At 40.5% G+C, this 19,011-nt stretch overlaps 1 protein-coding gene and 1 pseudogene across 1 annotated transcript in view; both read right to left on the reverse strand.

Annotated features, from left to right (window-relative positions):
• THSD7B (thrombospondin type 1 domain containing 7B) overlaps window positions 1-19,011 on the reverse strand; it is a 936,033-nt gene that overhangs the window by 632,052 nt on the left and 284,970 nt on the right. The window lies entirely within an intron of this gene.
• Window positions 15,449-16,110, reverse strand: LOC101658570 (annotated as a pseudogene).

The raw sequence follows: 19,011 nt of genomic DNA on the forward strand, positions 1-19,011 counted from the left end.
TCCAGCTCAAAAGTTTGCCAAATTTGTGTAAAGCACACTTGTACATTCTAGAGGAATCTCTAGCTCTACTTTTATTAATCACATTATTTCATGATCCATTAGCCTAGCAAGCTTAAAGAAGAGAGTTTAGGATCCATTAATGGGCTTTAAATCCTCTTCCTTATTGATCTTAACACCAGGTGACTTCTTTTACTGAGCAGTTCACTGTTTACCTGTGAGCTGTGTAACAGGTACACAATTCTGTTACTGAAACTGGGCCAGTAATTGGATTCATATCTGTATTGAATCAGCCCTGCACTACAACCACATTGCCCTCTAAATGTGTTCCTTTACATTCAGAATAGCAGTTCCACTCATTACTTACTCATTTTTTTCTGAGCTAAAAATGATCAGCTGATGAATCTGTCAGATGTTCAGCTAGGAGAGTGGGGATGACTAAATGCAACCTAGTTAACATTACTTGAAAATAATTCAATACACATACCCTACTGACCCTCAATCAACAGCAACATGTCCATACAGCAGGGACTGCATATTAACACAGCACTTAACACTCAATGAATAATTACAGGGTGTACTTCAAGCTGAAAATGCAAGGAAAGAAAAAGACCAATTATAAAGCTCCAAAACCGAATAGACTGAGGATAGAAACAACAACAGTGAAAGGTGTGCCCAGCATTGCACAAGAATAGATACTTAGAAAAATGTTAGGAAATACACTGCTATATCATTATATAAAATGAAGCTAGAAATATAATAAAAGGAAGTAAATATAATATTGTAAATAAGATCAAGATTTGCTGGAATAGAATTCTCAAGTATGATATACAATAATCTTTAAAATAATTGCATTTGGAATTTAAAAAGAGGTAGGGACTAGACTTCAACCCAGTGCACCAAGAGGTGAATGCAACATACCAGCATGAAGCAGTGAACCAATAGCGAGGTCTGTGAGGCCAGGCCCAATCCCAACTACATGGACAGCCTCCCACCTCACTCCACCCCCAAGAAGATTGCACTTCAGAAGACAGCACTGAAACTACAGCTCAGGGAGAGGGTCACCTCTGATCAGAGCACCCAGGAACAAACACAGAGGAAAGGTGAGAGATTAGAACACATTGTGATCCACCAAGCCCTGAGGATGATATTCTTGCTCAGAGCAGCCAATACACACAGAGGACCATAAGGCCAGCCTCACCATGAGACAGGACTTCCCTCACTGACCCATAGCACTGAAAAGGACAACACTGGAGGCACACTGTGGGAATTGTGCACAATCTGACCCGACCACACCAGGGGGAAACACTAAGGGCATGCAAAAGAGCAGCAAGGGGGAGCAAAACAATGATGTCCCTGGGGAATACCAAAAACAGACTTTGGGGCCAGGGTGTGGCACCCCATATACTCAACCAGAAAACACTCCTAAAGGTAAACAAAGAGACCTGGAACTATATATAGACTTTTCTTTTGCTGTTGTTGTTGTTTGTATTGTTTTTCTTTGTCTTGTTTTTGTTCTTATTATTGTCTCTGCATGTCTATCAAGATAAGATAGGCTGGATAAACAATCCAGAGGAGAAAATAACGAGACAAACATGGGGACATGGGAGAGGGGGAGGCCTGGGGGGTGTCAACAAACACAGGGACAAGGGAACATTTGATCTAAAATTGATGGCAAGGAGGACGGAGGATGCTTGGTGGTGCTTATTCAAGGGCAACGTAGCTGAGAGGAGTTACTGAAACCTAAATGAAGGCCAAACATGATAGTGGGACATGAGTAAAGTAAAAGGAAATAGAGGAAAAAACTAGAAGTCAAAGGACATTTATAGAGGTTTAAATACAAGTATGTGCATATGTAAATATATTTACATATGACAATAAGGAAATAAAACTATATACATATATGTATATGTTAAGTATTAAGGTAGCAGATGGACTTTGTGCCTCTACTCAAGTACTCCCTTAATGAAAGAACACTATGTTCTGATAATCCGGCATGCTGTGATGCTCATCTTCCCAACAAGATTGCTGAAGACAAAATGGGTGCATAAGCAAATGTGAAGAAAGCTGATGGTGCCCAGCTATCAAAAGATATAGTGTCTGGGACCTTAAAGGCTTGAAAATACACCAACGGTCATCTAGCTGCAAAGCAACCAGGCCCACATGGAAGAAGCATATCAGCCTGTGTGATCATGAGGTGTCGATGAGAAAAGGTACCAGGCATCAAAGGAGCCCTGAGGATGATATTCTTGCTCAGAACAAGAGTGGAGTGGAGACCCAAAACCCATCTGTAGACAATTGGACATCCCCTTACAGATGAGGCACCTGGAAGAGACAAGCCAGTCCGGGTGCATAAGAGCACCAATGAAACATACAACTTTCCTCTAGTTCTTTAATGCCTGCTCCCTCACCCTCATAACCCCAATTCTACCTTATAAATCCGGCTAGACCAGAGCATGTACACAGGTACAGATGAGAGCTGGAAATGCAGGGAATCCAGGACAGATAAACCCCTCAGGACCAAAATTGAGAGTAGGGATACCAGGAGGGTAAAGGAAAGGTGGGGGAGAAAGAGGAAACCAATCACAGTGATTCACATATAATCCCTCCCTGGGGGATGGACAACAGAAAAGTGGGTGAAGGGAGACAGCAGTTGGTGTAAGACATGAAAAAAATTATAAAATATCAAGGTTTCATGAGGGAGGGTGGGGGAGGAGAGAAAATGAACTTAACTTCCAAAATGAACCACCAAGTACTCAAGTAAAAAGAACATGTTTTGAAAATGATGATGGCAACATACCTATAGATGGGCTTGACACAATGGATTGTGATAAGAGCTGTAAGATAAGAGCTGTAAGAGCCCCCAATAAAATGCTTTTTTTTAAAGTGGTAGGAAAAGCAGATGGCTCAAATTAGAAAAAAATTCTGAACCCATTGGTTTAACATATATCGTCTCATTAAATACCCTACTTATGCCCACTTGCTACAGTCCATGTTGCACAGGGAAGAAACTACAAGAAATGGAAAAGGACAAGTGATATTTGCAGAAAATGGTAAGGTCATAACATCTGTTAGATAACAAGAACCGTATGGTTCTAGTCTAGATAGAAAGGGAAAAGCCCACAAACTTATATAAATAAAAAGTACAGATGTCAAGTATGTGAAAAAGATATTCAACATAATCAGACATCAGGAAAACTAGAATGTCAATGAGATAACACCACATAGCCTCTCAGTGCCTACCTCTTTAAAAAAAAATCCACAATTGTAGAGTTGATTCCAACTCTATGAAAGCAGATCGCCAGATTGTTCCTCCATGGTGCTGTTGGGTAGGTTTGCATTGCCAACCGTCCCCTTAGTAGGCAAAAGTTAAACCCCCTAAATAGCCAACAGCAAAAAGATTGATAATGCCATATGTTGTAAGGATGTAAAGCAGGCAGAACCTCATCTATGGTGGCAGAAGAATTAAACAGAATCATTTATTGAGGGAATCTGTTGGAGGGCTCTTGTAAAACTGTACTCACCCTACGACCTAGTAATTTCATTCAGAGGTATTTACCCAAGGTAAATGGGAACATGGTCCACAAAGAGCCTTGTTAAAAGCACATTCAGCTTTATAAATAATGGTGGGGGAAAAAAACCAGAAACAACTCTGATGTCCATCAGCAAGAGACTAGATAAATAAACTGTGCTGTATTCATACAATGGAATATCATTCAAGTACTCTTGGATAAAAGCAGAATCATAATGCAAAATTCTATGTTCATGCCCTGTCTACTTAGGAGCTAAGCAGCAGTTTATCATTCAAACTCTCCCTGAAGCTGTTATTAATGAAACCCTTGTTTACATCTAAAATGTGAGGAAACAACTTAGGTAAGAGGCAGCCATAAAAATCTAAAATTGGTAAAGAAATCATGTAGCTATTCAAAATTAAACTGAGATTCTCATTCCAGGTACATGACAGTCCAAAACAGGTGAGGGAGGAGGGGAGATTATATAATCAATACGTCAACCACTGTTGAGATTTGAGAGAAAGCACACAGGGCTTACAACTTGGTATACAAACAGAATCATTCAGAATCATTCATTTATCCCAGGTGGCCTTTGAAGTCCCTGCCCTTGGAAGGAGTATGATGACTCTTCCCCAGACGTCACGGGAATGTTGTAGTCAAGAACCAAGCTGCTGCTCCAGCTAGCCAAAGGGAGTTGATCTCTAGAACCATAGCAAATTAAGTCTGTGTACAGAATCCCTTCACCTCCCCACCAACCTTATTCCACCTGGCATTCAATCGGTGTCAACAGCTACTAAGTTATAAAAGCCTTATTGAATGAAGGCTTAACGTTAAAATGATAACACAGCAAAACCAAACCACTACCCAAAAACCTCCCGTTAAATTTAGTGTAAAAATGCAGAGACCACATTTCTCCAGGAATCCTCCTGCCTGGCCCATCCCTCCTGGGCTAACACTACACCCATTCCCAGAGCCTCCTCAGAAGCCCTCTGCCCTCGGGTACTGATGAGAAGCACAGGGACACCAGAGTCATACTCCTTAGATCAGAACTCTGGTCCTGCCATTGTGACTTTAGGACAGCACCGGCCAATTCAAAGCCGCCCTTCCTTAATATGTGAAATGGGAATGTATGTGTGGAACCGCAGTAGCTCAGGTGTTGGAAAGTGCTAGAAGCTCTGCCCCCAGAATTTCAGAAACCAGCATGGTGACACGTGTGAGAAAAACTTCCAGGTTAAGAAAGACAAAGAAGAAAGGCCGAGACACCTGCTTTCCCTAAGAGTCCGTGAACAACCTCTAGTTTGCGGCATCGTATTGTCTGCTGGAAGATGAGTTCTCTACATCGAAAGGAACTAAAAATGTGCAGTGACCCCAACAATGGACTTGAACCTACTAATGATCCTGGCGGGGGTGCAGGACCAAGCACCATTGTGCTCTGTTGCATGTGCACTTATCTTAAGTAGGACTTAACTCGATGGCATCTAGCAACAAGGGTTGTTTACTTTCAACCATGTTGTGAGGATCTTATGGCATGATTCACCAGCATCTCTAAGCACCTAGTAAACTGCATTTATCTTATTTTCTTATTCTGAGATATCTAAACCTCCACATCTAGAACTGGGCTGTGTAATAAAGTAGCCAAGAGACACCTGTCACTACCATGCATGAAACTGAGTAGTCTGATAGGACTGTGTTACAGTATGACATACTAAATGACAAACCTGTAGTGCAATAAAATAATTAAAATGATATTGATGACATTGATCATTTTTATACTGCTCTCAAATGGTAATGAGATAACAGTTATCTTATTAGGTAACAGTTAAATTCATTTATGTTATCGCTACCTTTTAATTTAAAAAAAATATGGTCAATAGAGATCATCAAATTAGTGATGTGGCTCACATTCGTGACCTGCATCACACTTCTATTGGTCAGTGCTGCTCCCAGTGGCTCACGGAGGCCAGCCCACTCCAGACCTTCTGCACTACAATCGACCTTTGATCCTAGGTAATTTAAATGCACATTAAAACATTAGAAGCAGTATTTAGAGGGGAAAGAGTTAACCTCTTACATAGTCTGCATTATAAGAGAAAATATATAATATATTTATTAGGCTTGGGGCTAGGAGCCCTGGTGGAGCTGTCAGGTAAATATTGGACTGGATGGCTAAACTGCAAAGCTCACAGCTCAAACATACCGATTGCTCTTCAGAAATACTACACTGTGTTCCTATGAGTCAGCTTCAAATAGATGGTAGCAGTGGTAAGTAGGCATTGGGCAACACTTCAAACCTATCAGTGTCTTTATGGAAAAAGATGAAGCTGGCTTCTCCTATAAAGATTTTCAGTCATATACCATCTATATTGGGTTGTTATAAGTAAGAATGAACTCAATGGCAGGGGGTTTGGTTTTGTTCAAGGTAGAGAAACTTAAGTCTTAATCACCCAATCTTCTTTTTTATACATCATTTTATTGGGGGTTCTTACATCTCTTATAAACATCCAAATATCTATTGTATCAAGAACATTATTTGTATCAAGACACTATTATTTCCAAAACATTTCCTTTCTACTTGAGCCCTATCAGCTGCTCTTTTTTCCCTCCTTCCTCCACCCTTCCACCCTCGTGACACCTTGATAAATTATAAATTATTATTATTTTAATATTTTACACTGTCTGCTAATATTTCTGTTATTCATACCCCTCAGTTGGGGGGGAAGGGCTTATAAGGGCTTATAAGGTCAATCATTGCAATTGTTCTGCCTTTCTCCCCTTTCTTCCCACCCATCTTCCCCCTACCCTCATAGTATCACTATTCCCATTAATGTTCCTGAGGGGTTGATCTGACCTGGATTCCATGTGCACATGCTCTGGTCTAGCCAGATTTGTAAGGTAGAACTGGGGTCATGATGCGGGAGGGGGGGGGGGAGACATTAAAGAACTAGAGGAATAATGTGTGTTTCTTAGGTGCTATACTGCACCATGGTTGCTGCATCCCTTCCTTGTGACCCTTCTGTGAGGGGATGTCCAAATTTCCACAGACTTTGGGTCTCCATTCTGACTTCCCTCATTCACATTGATGTGATAGGATTGTTTGCTTTGGGTCTTCTGATGCCTGATACCTGATCCCGTTGAAACCTCGTGATCACACAGGCTGGTGTGCTTCTTCCATGTAGGCTTTGTTGATTCCCTGCTAGATGGCAGCTTGTTTAAGTTCAGGCGTTTAGGACCCTAGATACTTTATCTTCTAATAGCCAGGCACCATCAGTTTTCTTTGCCACATTTACTTATACACCCATTTTGACTTCAGCAATCATAACGGAAAGGTGAATGCCAGGTTATTAGAACAAAGTGTTCTTGCACTGAGAGAGGACTTGAGTAGCAGCCAAATGTCTGTCTGCTATCTTGATACTTAGCAATCTTTTCTTAGATGCTACACGATTACAATCATTGCTATTGCATATATCCCAACTCATGGTGACCAATGTAAGAGAAACAGACTGATCCATGACACTTTCAAGGTTGTGACCTTTCAAAATATATTTCCAGGTCTTTTTTCAAGAATTTACCTGGTCGGGTTTGAACTGTCAACCTTTAAGTTAGTTGTTCAGTGTTTAACCACTTATGCTTCTCAGGGACATCACACATAATTAGTCAAATCTCTGCTATTGAGTAAATTCTGACTCATAGCCAACCTATAGGACAGAGTGTAACTGCCCATTTGAATTTCCAAGGCTGCAAGTCTTTCCCAGAGCAGATTCCCTCATCTTTCTCCCAAGGAAGTGGTATTAGCCTAACCATTAACACACTGAAGCACTGGGGCTACTATGCATAGCTTAAAGATCCATCAAAATCCCAGCTCCCCATTATTTAAAAAAAAATACTCCTCTTAAAATGTTTTAAAATACATAGAAAATTTGGACATGACAGAGGAAAAAGAAAAGAAATCCATTTTGAAGCATTATTTAAAAGGTAAAGAGTAGATTCCATAGTCTATTCAATATGAACATGAATCAAAGGCAAATTTTTAAAGAGAGTAACTACAAAGAGAAAATCAGATTAATGATGAAATGATTAGAGTTCATTAAGCACCCTTTATGATGTGAGAGTATGAAAATATGACCCATGAGGAAAAGTTGAAAACCAAGGATATCTGGTATAGAGAGTAGCTGCAGCAATTTTTGATGTTGCTACCTTTAAATGTTTGAATAGATTTTACATGAAAAATAGATTCCAAGCCAAACTCACTGCCACCCAGTCCAACTCAGACTCATCTAACGTACCTTTTAAGGATAGAACTGAGAGAACTCTGTAAAAAAACTCACTGCTGTAGAGTCAATTCTGGTTAGAAACTTAAAAGAGGCAATTTATTAAAAGGGGAAAGCCAACAGAACAACTGGAGCTTATGGAATAATGAATTTCTCATCATGAGCACAAAACTGGACCCCACCCTCTGAGAAGGCTCTAGAGGAAACCACTGGGTCAGACAGGGATTGGCAGCAGAGAACTAGTGGAGCTCCTTCCTAATCTTTAAGAATTCACACGATGATCCCACTCTCTCCGTTAATGGAGATCACAGGAATCATCACAACCTTGCTAAGGAAGCACCTCAGCGTCTAACCTTTACCTGAACAAAAGAGACTTTCCAAGAGTAAGCTTAGAGTCTGGAAACAATTACTTTCTATCCAGTGCAAGTGATAAATGTCTGTTACTATGTGATATGAACACAAGTAGGAACCTTACCTTACCTGACCTATAGAGAAGACCTATTCCACAATGTCCCCGTTGGAGAGCAACACGACGTGCTGGTCCCCTAACAAACAGGCATCCCTCAGGTTATTGTGCTTTACTTTATTGTTTCACAGATTCCATGTTGTTTTGGGGGTGTTTGTTTTTTTTACAAATTGAAGTTTTGTAGTCCACCCAGCACCTCACGGAAGACCATCACCATTTTTCTAACCACATGCACTCACTTCATGTCTCTGGGTCACACTGCGGTCATAATCACATAATTTAAAACTTTTTCATAATGCTATGGCACACGAAATAGACTGCTTTTTAGTTAAGTGTATGTTAGCTTGTCTATATACCAGGAAACCCAAATCTACCTGTGGAGCCCTTCATTGTGCTGGTCTACACTCACAGGATCTGTCTCCAAGGTGCGTCTGTACATGGCTTCAAAAAACATAGAAGGTGAGAAGGTGAGGACAGGGAAGGAGAGGAAATTATATTAACGTTGGAGATTGAAGTGATAATTTATTATGATCCATTGAACAGACTGGGTAGGGCTAAATAGACTATTGAAATACATTAAGCACTTATGTATTATTAGATAGATACAGTCTTTTTTGTTTTCAGTGACTAATATTTGTAGCTCGTTGAAATCATCCTCATCTGTTCATAACTGAAATCATGAATGGCTTGTCATCCATTTTCTAGTTCAATTCCTGAAGTTCTTGCTCTCTCCTGCCCTAGTTCACCAATAGAAATCCCCCCAATGTGGCACCTTACACCTGAATACGACTTGTTGTTTATTTTTTCTCCTTCTATTTATTTGAGCCTTTTTTTATTGTGAATTGGATGAATGTTTACAGAGCAGATAAGTTTCCCATTCAATATTCCAAACATATTTTGCTTCAACTCACTAAGTGGAATCCTCACAATATAACCTCATTCCCCATCTGCCTCCCTGGGTTTACTCTTTTCAGTCCTCCTTTTCTCTCCATTCTGCTCTCTGTCATAGGTACATGAGGCACTTTTGATTTGAAATGGTTGATTATATATCAACCTGTTCATTACAATACTATTCACAGGAGCAAAAACAAGATAGAGGCAACAAAATATCCATCAGTAGAATAATAGATAAACAACTCTGGTACACATATACAATGGAATACTATGCAGCATTAAAGAATAATGATGGCTGGGTAAAATACCTCATAACATGGATTAATCTGGCAGATGTGATGGTGAATGAAATAAGTCTATCACAAAGGGAGAAATACTGTACAAAACCACTATTAGAAAAATTCAAGAAAAGTTTTTCATACAAAAATAAACACTGATGACTAACATGGGTAGGAGGGATATTAGATGTTAGACGTGTGTTTACTCGGGTGATGAAGAAAGTAATTTACAATAAGAAGGAGGTCAGCTCAAACTGATGGAGGAATAGGAAGACACTTGGAGGAGTACAAGAGTTATAAGCAATAGGTTAATACCATTAACAATATAATCTCGGGGAAACAATGACATTCTCGTAGGTGCATGGATGGAGATCTAGCTGCACAGCTGTATAAGGGAGAGCAGAAACATAGGCAACGATATAGGTAGGACAGAAAAATAATTTTATGTATGTGTTAACATTTGATGCAAATTTACCAATGAACATGGTAAGACATACAGGGGCATAGTTATGAAAATTGATTAGACTAAACAAAAAACCTTGATGGATGAGTTACTGTGACTTGGGGCTTATGATAACAATCTTGGGAGACACCATTGGTAACTGGCATAACGTATCTACAGAGAGAAAGTTCTACATCCTATTTTGGTGACTAGTGACTGGGGGGATACTGCATATGAGCTCGGTCATCTAAGCTGCAGCACTCGGCGTTTGCCTGGAGGAAAGAAAACTGAAGCGACAAGCGGCCATCTAGCTCAGAAGCAACAAAGCCCACACAGAAGAAGCACACCAGCCTGTGTGATCACAAGCTGACAAAGGGATCAGTTATCAGGCATCAAAGAACAAAAAATCATATCATTGTTTGCTTACCTCCATGATATGATCGCTGAAGACAAATAAGTGCATAAGCAAATGTGGTGAAGAAAGCTGATGGTGCCCGGCTATCAAAAGGTATAGTGTCTGGGGTCTTAAAGGCTTGAAGGTTAGCAAGCAGCCATCTAGCTCAGAAGCAACAAAGCCCACATGGAAGAAGCACACCAGCCTGTGCAATCACAAGGTGTCGAAGGGATCAGGTATCAGGCATCATCAGAACAAAAAATTCTTACCATAGTGAATGAGGGGTGGGGGGAGTGCGGAATGGAGACCCAAAGCCCATTTGTAGGCCACTGGATATCCCCTTGCAGAGGGGTCTTGGGGAGGAGACGAGCTAGACAGGGTGCGATATAGCAACGATGAAAAATACAACTTTCCTCTAGTTCCTAAATGTTTCCTCCACCCCTCACTATCATAATCCCAATTCTACCTTGCAAGTCTGTCTAGACCAGAAGGTATACACTAGTATAGATAGGAACTGGAAACAGGAAATCCAGGGCAGATGATCCCTTCAGGGCCAGTGGTGTGAGTAGTGATACTGGGAGCATAGAGGGAGAGTAGATTGGAAAGGGGGAACCGATTACAAGGATCTACATGTGACCTCTTCCCTGGGGGACGGACAACAGAAAAGTGGGTGAAGGGAGATGTCAGACAGGACAAGATATGACAAAATAATAATTTATAAATTATCAAGGGCTCATGAGGGAGGGAGTAGCAGGGAGGGAGGGGAAAAAAAGAGGACCTGATGCCAGGGGCTTAAGTGGAGAGCAAATGTTTTGAGAATGATGAGAGCAATGAATGTACAAATATGCTTTACACAATTGATGTATGTATGGGTTGTGATAAGAGTTGTAATGAGCCCCTCCTAAAACTATTAAAAATAAATAAATTTTTTAAAATACTGAAGCGATATGGAAAGAATGATTCCAATGAACTGCGGAACCAGGAGCACGTCAATCTTCAGGACACCGACACAAGCAGACTAGGTGGGGCCTGGCGACCACTCCCAACTGTTCTGAAAGGCTCGCATTACACGGTCCTGGATAGAACAGGAGAAAGTTTGGAGCAAAACTCAAATTCATTTTTAAAAACCAGGCGTATTGGTCAGGTAGAGAATAGTAGAACCCCTAAGACAATAGTTACCCTTCTCATCTGGAGATAAACTCACCCACTATACTGAATTTTCAGGCCAATAAAAGGTTTCTAAGGAGATAACTAACACTGGGGAGGAATGCAAATCCTAGAATAATCTACCACTTGAGATCAAAAAAGGACGGCACATTGTGAAGAACAGAGGTGGGAAGGGTTAGGAAGGAATGCAGAAAGGAAACCTAAACAGAGAGGAAGTGAAACTCTCTTTCTGGGATCTCAATCAGTGAGTTGAGTCAGGGGCTTGCCTATCCTGGGATTGTCAACCGCCTGTCCGCTTACCTATAACCTTGAATTCATTCGCCATTGCATCCAAAAGCCCTCTGTCTGACTTACCCGCTCGTTATCATTAGCCTCTGTGGAAAATTCCCCATCCAGTCATCTGACTCATGGCTTTGGAACTTGTCAGCTCAACAACTCTGTGAAAAGGAGCCCTGGTGGCATAGTGGGGTCCTAGTTTGGCTGCCAGCTGCAAGGTCAGCAGTGTAAACCACTAGTCTCTCTAGGGGAAAAGATGATTCTTCCTACTCCCTTGAAAACTGATGGTCTAGGACACCCACAGGCACAATGCTACTGTCCTGGGGATCACTATGAGTCAGAAAGGACTCACTGGCTCTGAGTTTGTGTTTGCTTGTGTGCTTTCCAGTGAGTTTTTTTGAGTGACAATTGTATGACCCATTTCCTTGATATGAAACCTGGCATATATCCATATAAAAGCTTCATTAGTTTGGGTTATCTATAGAACCTGCTCTAAGACACTGACCCAGCACATCTCCTCAGAAGCCATACTTTTGATTAGATCTTATGAATAAAACTATGAATGAAAAACTATGTATGAATGAAGCACCCTAATGAGAATAAGTATAACTAAGAGATAACTTGTCTACAACATCTACTGACGGTAGAGGGTAGAGATATGTTTAAACACATTTGATTGGACTAAACCTATGCACATATGAACTGGAACCATTGAAAAAATACCTTTTTACTTACCTTACACATACGGTTACTATGAGTCTACAGCATCTAACAAGACCATTTGGAGAATAGGTAAACTATATATATAAATATATATATGTATGTTTTTCTTTATAAAAATTATAGATTCCCAAGGATTTGAGGCACAGTATTTTCTCAGTAGGAGTTTTCTGTTGGGTAATGAAGAAAAGCCATGGATGGAGCTTATGTAAGATAGGACTGAAGAAGTACACAGAAATCCCTAAAGTCTTAGCTAGAAAACAATTCGAGTCTGCAAGTCATTAAAAATTTTGATGCTAAAGCTGCAAACTCCACAGTGAGTACTGTCACTTAAAGTAATTCTCGTTGGGAAGAAGTTCTTCTAGGAGCTCCGTGATTTCTGGAGATTTGTTTTGCAGTCCTTGTAACTTGAATAGCTGCTTGAGAAAACTAATTAGGCTATTTAGTAAATTAGTGTGAGGGAAAACAATATTAAAAAATAAAATCAGTTAGACAAGAAGGTGCCTGTTTTGCAAGCACTTAACTCTCAAGCTAGAATAATGTACAGAGAGATGGCCCCCATGTTGCAAGAATGAGGATTAGGTTTTAGGCCTGTTTTTAAGGAACTTTTAGGATTCTGGAAATTTTCAACTAGTCTTCACAAAACCCACTGCCAGCCAGTGTATTCCAACTCACAGTGACATTAGGAGACAGAGTACACATGCTCTTTTGGATTCACAAATCTGTCCGTTTTCAAGGAAGCAGGAAGCCTTGTCTTTCTCCCAAAGAGCAACTGGTGGATTTGAACTACTGACCTTGCTGTGAGCAGCCCAGGTGTAACTCATACTGCCACCAGTGTTATGTTGCAATTTCCAAATCTTACTGTACAAATATAGGGTAATGTAAATCCCCATTAGAGAAGTCCAGGAAGCAATGTTTTAATACTTGTAGTAGAGTGAATTATTTAGTATGGCTCTTCAAGCCTTTGCTACTCCCACCAAATGAGCCTTTTCCTGATGGGTCTGGGTAAGAAAGAGGGGTGATATAATTGGATTACATGCTTTGACTGGAGGTAATTCGTAATGGGGTTCATTGTGATTGTCATCCTACTGGGCATAGGTCAGCCATTTCAGAGTCAGGAAGAAACTAGTCTACTACTAGCAAGAGAGGAGAACCAGAAGGGGAGTGTGTGTTTTGAACTCTGAGATCCCTACACATGGAAACTCCTTGATTCAGGAGACAGCTCTGACACCAGCGGAACAATAGAGGAGTAGCAACAGCATAACCAGGATCCATAGCATGAGAGAGAGATGCGAACTTACCTACCCACAAATCAAGTAAGACTGAGGGCTTCTGGAGTGGGCTGCCTCTCGTCATTTAATTGGGGGAGCTGGGTTTGCTGACCCATGAAGCTAGAGTTGAATGCCTTCAGGTTCCTTATTATAGTGGAGTGACAGGCTTCCCGGGCATACACTGGCAGCACTAAAAGAACTATATAACATTGTCCAGGCAAAGCAAAGGCCAAGTGAAGAGACTGACGGATGGAGAGAAGCCTGCCTGCAGCACGGAAGATATGGTATTGACGGAACAATGGGATCCTGAGCATTGCTCACCTGAATCAGAACCTTGAACTTCTTTCATAAACTCCATCATTATGAGCATTGTCTGTGAGTTGTGTATGGCCATGGCAATGAATTATCAAACCCAGCCACAGAAGTAGAGACCTGTGAGAGAGACAGTGGGTTGGAAGGTTGGAGAGAAAGGCATGTGTGACCTCTTCCTGGTGACAATCTACCTTGGCAGCTAAAGGAGTTCAGGAATGGGCTCCTGGAATGGATACAGTATGGTTGTGTGGCTAGGTGCCATCAAGTTGGTTCCAATCCATAGTGACCCTATACCATCCTCATAACTATTCCTATACTTGAGCTCATTGTTGCATCCACTGTGTCAATCCATATTTTCCAAGGCTTTCCTCTTTTTTACTGCCCTTACACTTTACCAAACAGCCTGTCTAAGGATCAGTTTCTCCTGACAATATGTCCAAAGCATGTAAGGCAAAGCCTCACTATCCTTGCCTCTATGGAGCACTTTTTCCAAGACAGATCTATTTGTCCTTTTAACAGTCCATTGTACTTATAATATTCTTTCCAGCACCCAACTCATATACATTGATTCTTCTTTGGTCTCCTTTATTCAATGTCCAACTTTCACATGCATATGAGGCAATGCAAAAGACTGGCTTGTGTCAGGCGCACTTGTTTCCTCAAAATAACAACTTTACTTTTCAATACTCTAATGAGGTCTTGTGCAGCATACTTACCTAATGCGACTTGCCTTTTGATCTCTTGACTGCTGCTTCCGTGAGCATTGATTGTGGAGCGAAACGAGACAAAATTCTTGATAACTTCAAACTTTTCTCCACTTATGAAGATGCTGCCTATTGGTCCAGTTGTGAGGATTTTGTCCTTTATCTTCAGCTGTGATCTGTACTGAAAGCTGCAATCCTTCATTGTCAAGTCCTTGATGCTTCAAGTCCACGTTCAGCAAAGAAGGCTGTACCATCTGCAAATGGCAGGTTGTTGGTAAGCTTTCCTCCAATCCTAATGCAGTATTCCTCTTGATGTACATCTGCTTCTTCAATTCAGTTCTCAGCATACAAATTGAATAAATATGGTGACAGGATACAGTCCTTGCTTGGTTTGCACAACTGCCTCTTGACCCATATACAAGTTGCTCATGAGCACAATGAACTGTTCTCAAATAATCATTCTCAATTTATCCATAGTTTGTTAGTATCCACAGAGTTAAATGCCTTGACATAGTCAATAAAACAAGGAAACTCTTTCTGGTATTCTCTGCCTTCAGCCAAGATCTATCTGACATCAGCAATGATATCCCTTGTTCCTTGTCTTCTTTTGAATCTGGCATGAACCACTGAAAGATATCTGTCAGTGAACTGCTGTAACTTTTGTTGGATGATCATCAGCAAATTTTTACTTGCATGTTATATCAATGATATTTTTGTATAGTTTTTTTTTTTTTCAGCTTGGCGAATAGAAACTTTATTACTTTTTATAACAGCGTGTTATGCTTTCTTGCCAGTTGCCTTTGGGGCAGGTGTTTTCTGGGCTGGAGCTTTCTGGGCTTTCGGAGGCCCAGCCTTCTGACCTGCAGCTTTCTCCTTCTGGGCCGGAGCCTTCTTGCCAGCGGTGGCGGCAGCAGCCCCCTTCTTAGCTGGAACCTTTGCAGCAGCAGCCGCTCCCTTCACAGCACTTGCTTTTTTGGGAGAAGCCTTCAGGAGAGCCGCCCTTTGAAGCTTCTTAACTTCATACTTTATTAGCCGGTTCCTCATTTTCTTTGCCTCCATGACTTTAAAACGATCAAAATCTGTCATCTTGGCTTTCTTTTCTCTGGCTTCAATCTTTTTGGCCCATCTTGTGGCTGCCCATTTTGTACTGATATCCGCCTTCTGTCAGGCTTGTTGGACAGACTTCTGTCGGGCACTGTGTGGGAACTCGAGGATGAAGTCAGTGAGCTGCGTGCATTTGAAAGGCATGGCCTGCCTCCTTACTTGAGTGCGAGGGCCATCAACCAAAGCCCGGGTCTGATCAATCACATCTACAATCGCGACCAGTTTCCCGGCATGAGGTCCAAAGGAGATGTAGGCCACCCGGCCAACCTCCACGAAGCGCCTGAACACCATCTTGGCGGCGTTCGGCAAGAAGGAAGCTATTTTTGTATAGTTTGAGCCTTCTTTTGGGTCACCTTTCTTTGGAGTGGGCATAAATATGGATCTCTTTCAATTAGTTGGCCAATCAGCTGTCTTTCAAATTTCCTGGCATAGGCCAGTGAGTGCTTCCAAGTGCTTCATCAGCTTGTTGAACATTTTCAATTGGCATTTCCTCAATTCCTTACTGTCAGTTGGTTGAGGGCGCAAACGCTGTATGCAGGAGTGGGATGGTGCACAGAACTGATAGCGATCACACAACTCATTTTAAAAACGATTTAACCATGAAAAAAGAAAATATTCTAAAATGGATTGGAGTAATGAGTGTATAATTCTTCTTGAAATGATTGAATTATTGAATTGTATGATATGTGGATTATTTGCCAATAAAAACTTTTTTTTTTAAGTAAGACTTCTGTGGAAACAAAGTGAAAAAATACAATAATATTTATTTTATCTCAAATTATATTATCTTAAAGTTGATTTTTTTAAAAAGACGCATGAATGGAGACCTAACGGTGAGTACAAGAAAGAAGAAAATGTTCTAAAATTGATTTTGGTAATCATTGTACAACACTTCTTGAGGTGATTGAACTAAGAATTGTATTATATGTGGATTTTGTCCCAATAAAACTGTTTGGTTTTGTTTTTAATGAGGGGGAAAAATTCCTAGAGCCTTGTTTCTCGCTAGTTCTTTCAGTGCAGTTTGAACTTCTTCCTCGATGCTTCCTGCATCATTCAATATTTTGCACATAGAATCTTCAATATTGTGCAACTCAAGGCTTGCAGTTTTTCTTCAGTTCTTTCAGTTTACAATATGCTGAGTGTGTTCTTCTTTTTGGTTTTCTAACTCTAGGTCTTTCCACATTTCATTCTACTATTTGACTTTGTCTTCTCAAGCTGCCCTTTGACATTTTCTATTCAGTTATTTGACTTCACCATTTCTTCCATTTCCCTTCGCTTTTCTGTGAGTAAGAGCAAATTTCAGAGGCTCTTTTGGCATCCACTTTGATCTTTTGTTTCTTTCCTCTCTTTGTGATGACCTTTTAATTTCTTCATATAAGTTCTTGATGTCCTCCTCAGGCCTTCTGTCACGAGTATTCAAAGCATCAAATCTGTTCTTGAGATGTTCTCAAAATTCAACTGGGACAGACTCAAGGCCATATTTGGGCTCTCATTAACTCATTTTCATTTGATTCAGCTTTGGCCTGAACTTTCACATGAACAATTGATGGTCAGTTCCAAATGCAGATCCTGGCCTGGTTTTAGCTGCTGACATTGAGCTTCTCCATCATCTCTACCCACACGTGTAGTAAATTTATTTCTGTGCATTTCATCTGGAGAATTAGATGTGTACGATAGTCTTTTGTGCTTATCAAAAAGCTATTTGCTGTGAAAAAGCCATTGGTCTTGCAAAATGTTGCCGTTTCTATCACCAAAACCATATTTTCCAACTACCCTCACTTTCTTTTTATTTCTGACTTTTGCATTCTAATCACCAATAATTATCAATGCATCTTGATTGCATTTTAATCAGTTCAGACCGAAGGTGTTGGTAAAATTCTTCAATTTCATCACTAGCTTTTGTGGTTTGTACATGAATTTGAATAATACTCTATTGATTGGATTTCCTTGAAGAAGGATAGATGTAATTCTATCACAGGAAGCACTGTACTTCAAGATTTATTTTTCGATGTCCTTTTTTATAATGAATGAATGTCATTCCTCTTGATTGTGTCACTCCCGGCATAGTAAATCATATGATTTTCTGATTGAAAATAGGCAATATCAATCCGTTTCAACTCACAAGTGCTTAGGATATAGATCTCTGTGTGTTCTATTACATTTTTGATGACTTCCAATTGTCCTAGATTCATACTTCTCATAGTCCTAGTTACGATTATTAGCAGATTGTTTGCAGTTGCTTCCCCTTACGTGGTATTGTGCCCCATCAACAGACAAAGATCCTGAATGTTCCACTCCCATTGGCTGTGCCTTACTCGAGTCACCGTGGCTGACTCCATTCTGAGAAAGCAGCTCCTCCTCTTGTCATAGTGTGAGAGCCTCTGACTCCAGAGCCATCCCCAGGCACTAACCCCACCACTGTCTGTTCCACTCACTAGGCCTTCTGTATCTGACAATGTTTGAATCTATATATAAGGTTGTCAGGGACCACAGTCAAGTCTTTCTTTGTTGTCTGTTCTCAGGCAGTTCCACTGAACCCAGTTCACAATGGAAGCTCCACTGAAACCTGTTAACTTTGGAAGACTCTGCTGGTAATTGGCAGTGACAGAGCTAGCTTCCAGCATTACAGCTACATATAAACTACCATAAAATGGCAAACTGATAGATAACGGTTGGCCTGAGACAAACGGTGGTACTACAGTAGGTGAGTCTTTTATTAAAGTTGCTGGCAATTATTTCTTGAATTATATCTTAACTTTCCTCTCACTTCCAGAAACTCTATTTCTTTAAATCTTGTATTAAATTACTGTTCCTCTTAACCTTCACAAATAAACATAAATTACTATGATATTATTAAATAATTGTATGCTGATGTTAAGTGCCATTGTGCAAGTCTTGCCATCAGCGGGTGATTGAAGACAAATTATCGCAGTGATACACTTACTTGCCTTCATTTCATTGGGGTGCCTTCTGAAAGAAAATATCTAACCAACAGTGTAGCTCTTGAGGGAGATCTACTGGGCCAGTGTTCTGAGTTCTATGGAAAAGCAAAACCGCGGAAGCTTATATATGTATACATGCAGAAAATTTTATGATGGTATGGCTCACACCTACCTTGTATGAGGCAGACAAAATTTAAGACCAGGTGTCAGATGTCAGATGTCAGACTAGAGTCTTTTCCTGACTCATGTAGCTGCAGGGACTAA

Source organism: Echinops telfairi, unplaced genomic scaffold (assembly GCF_000313985.2).
Source record: "Echinops telfairi isolate 266 unplaced genomic scaffold, ASM31398v2 ScPeMD7_4;HRSCAF=17, whole genome shotgun sequence".
Lineage (NCBI taxonomy): Eukaryota > Metazoa > Chordata > Mammalia > Afrosoricida > Tenrecidae > Echinops > Echinops telfairi.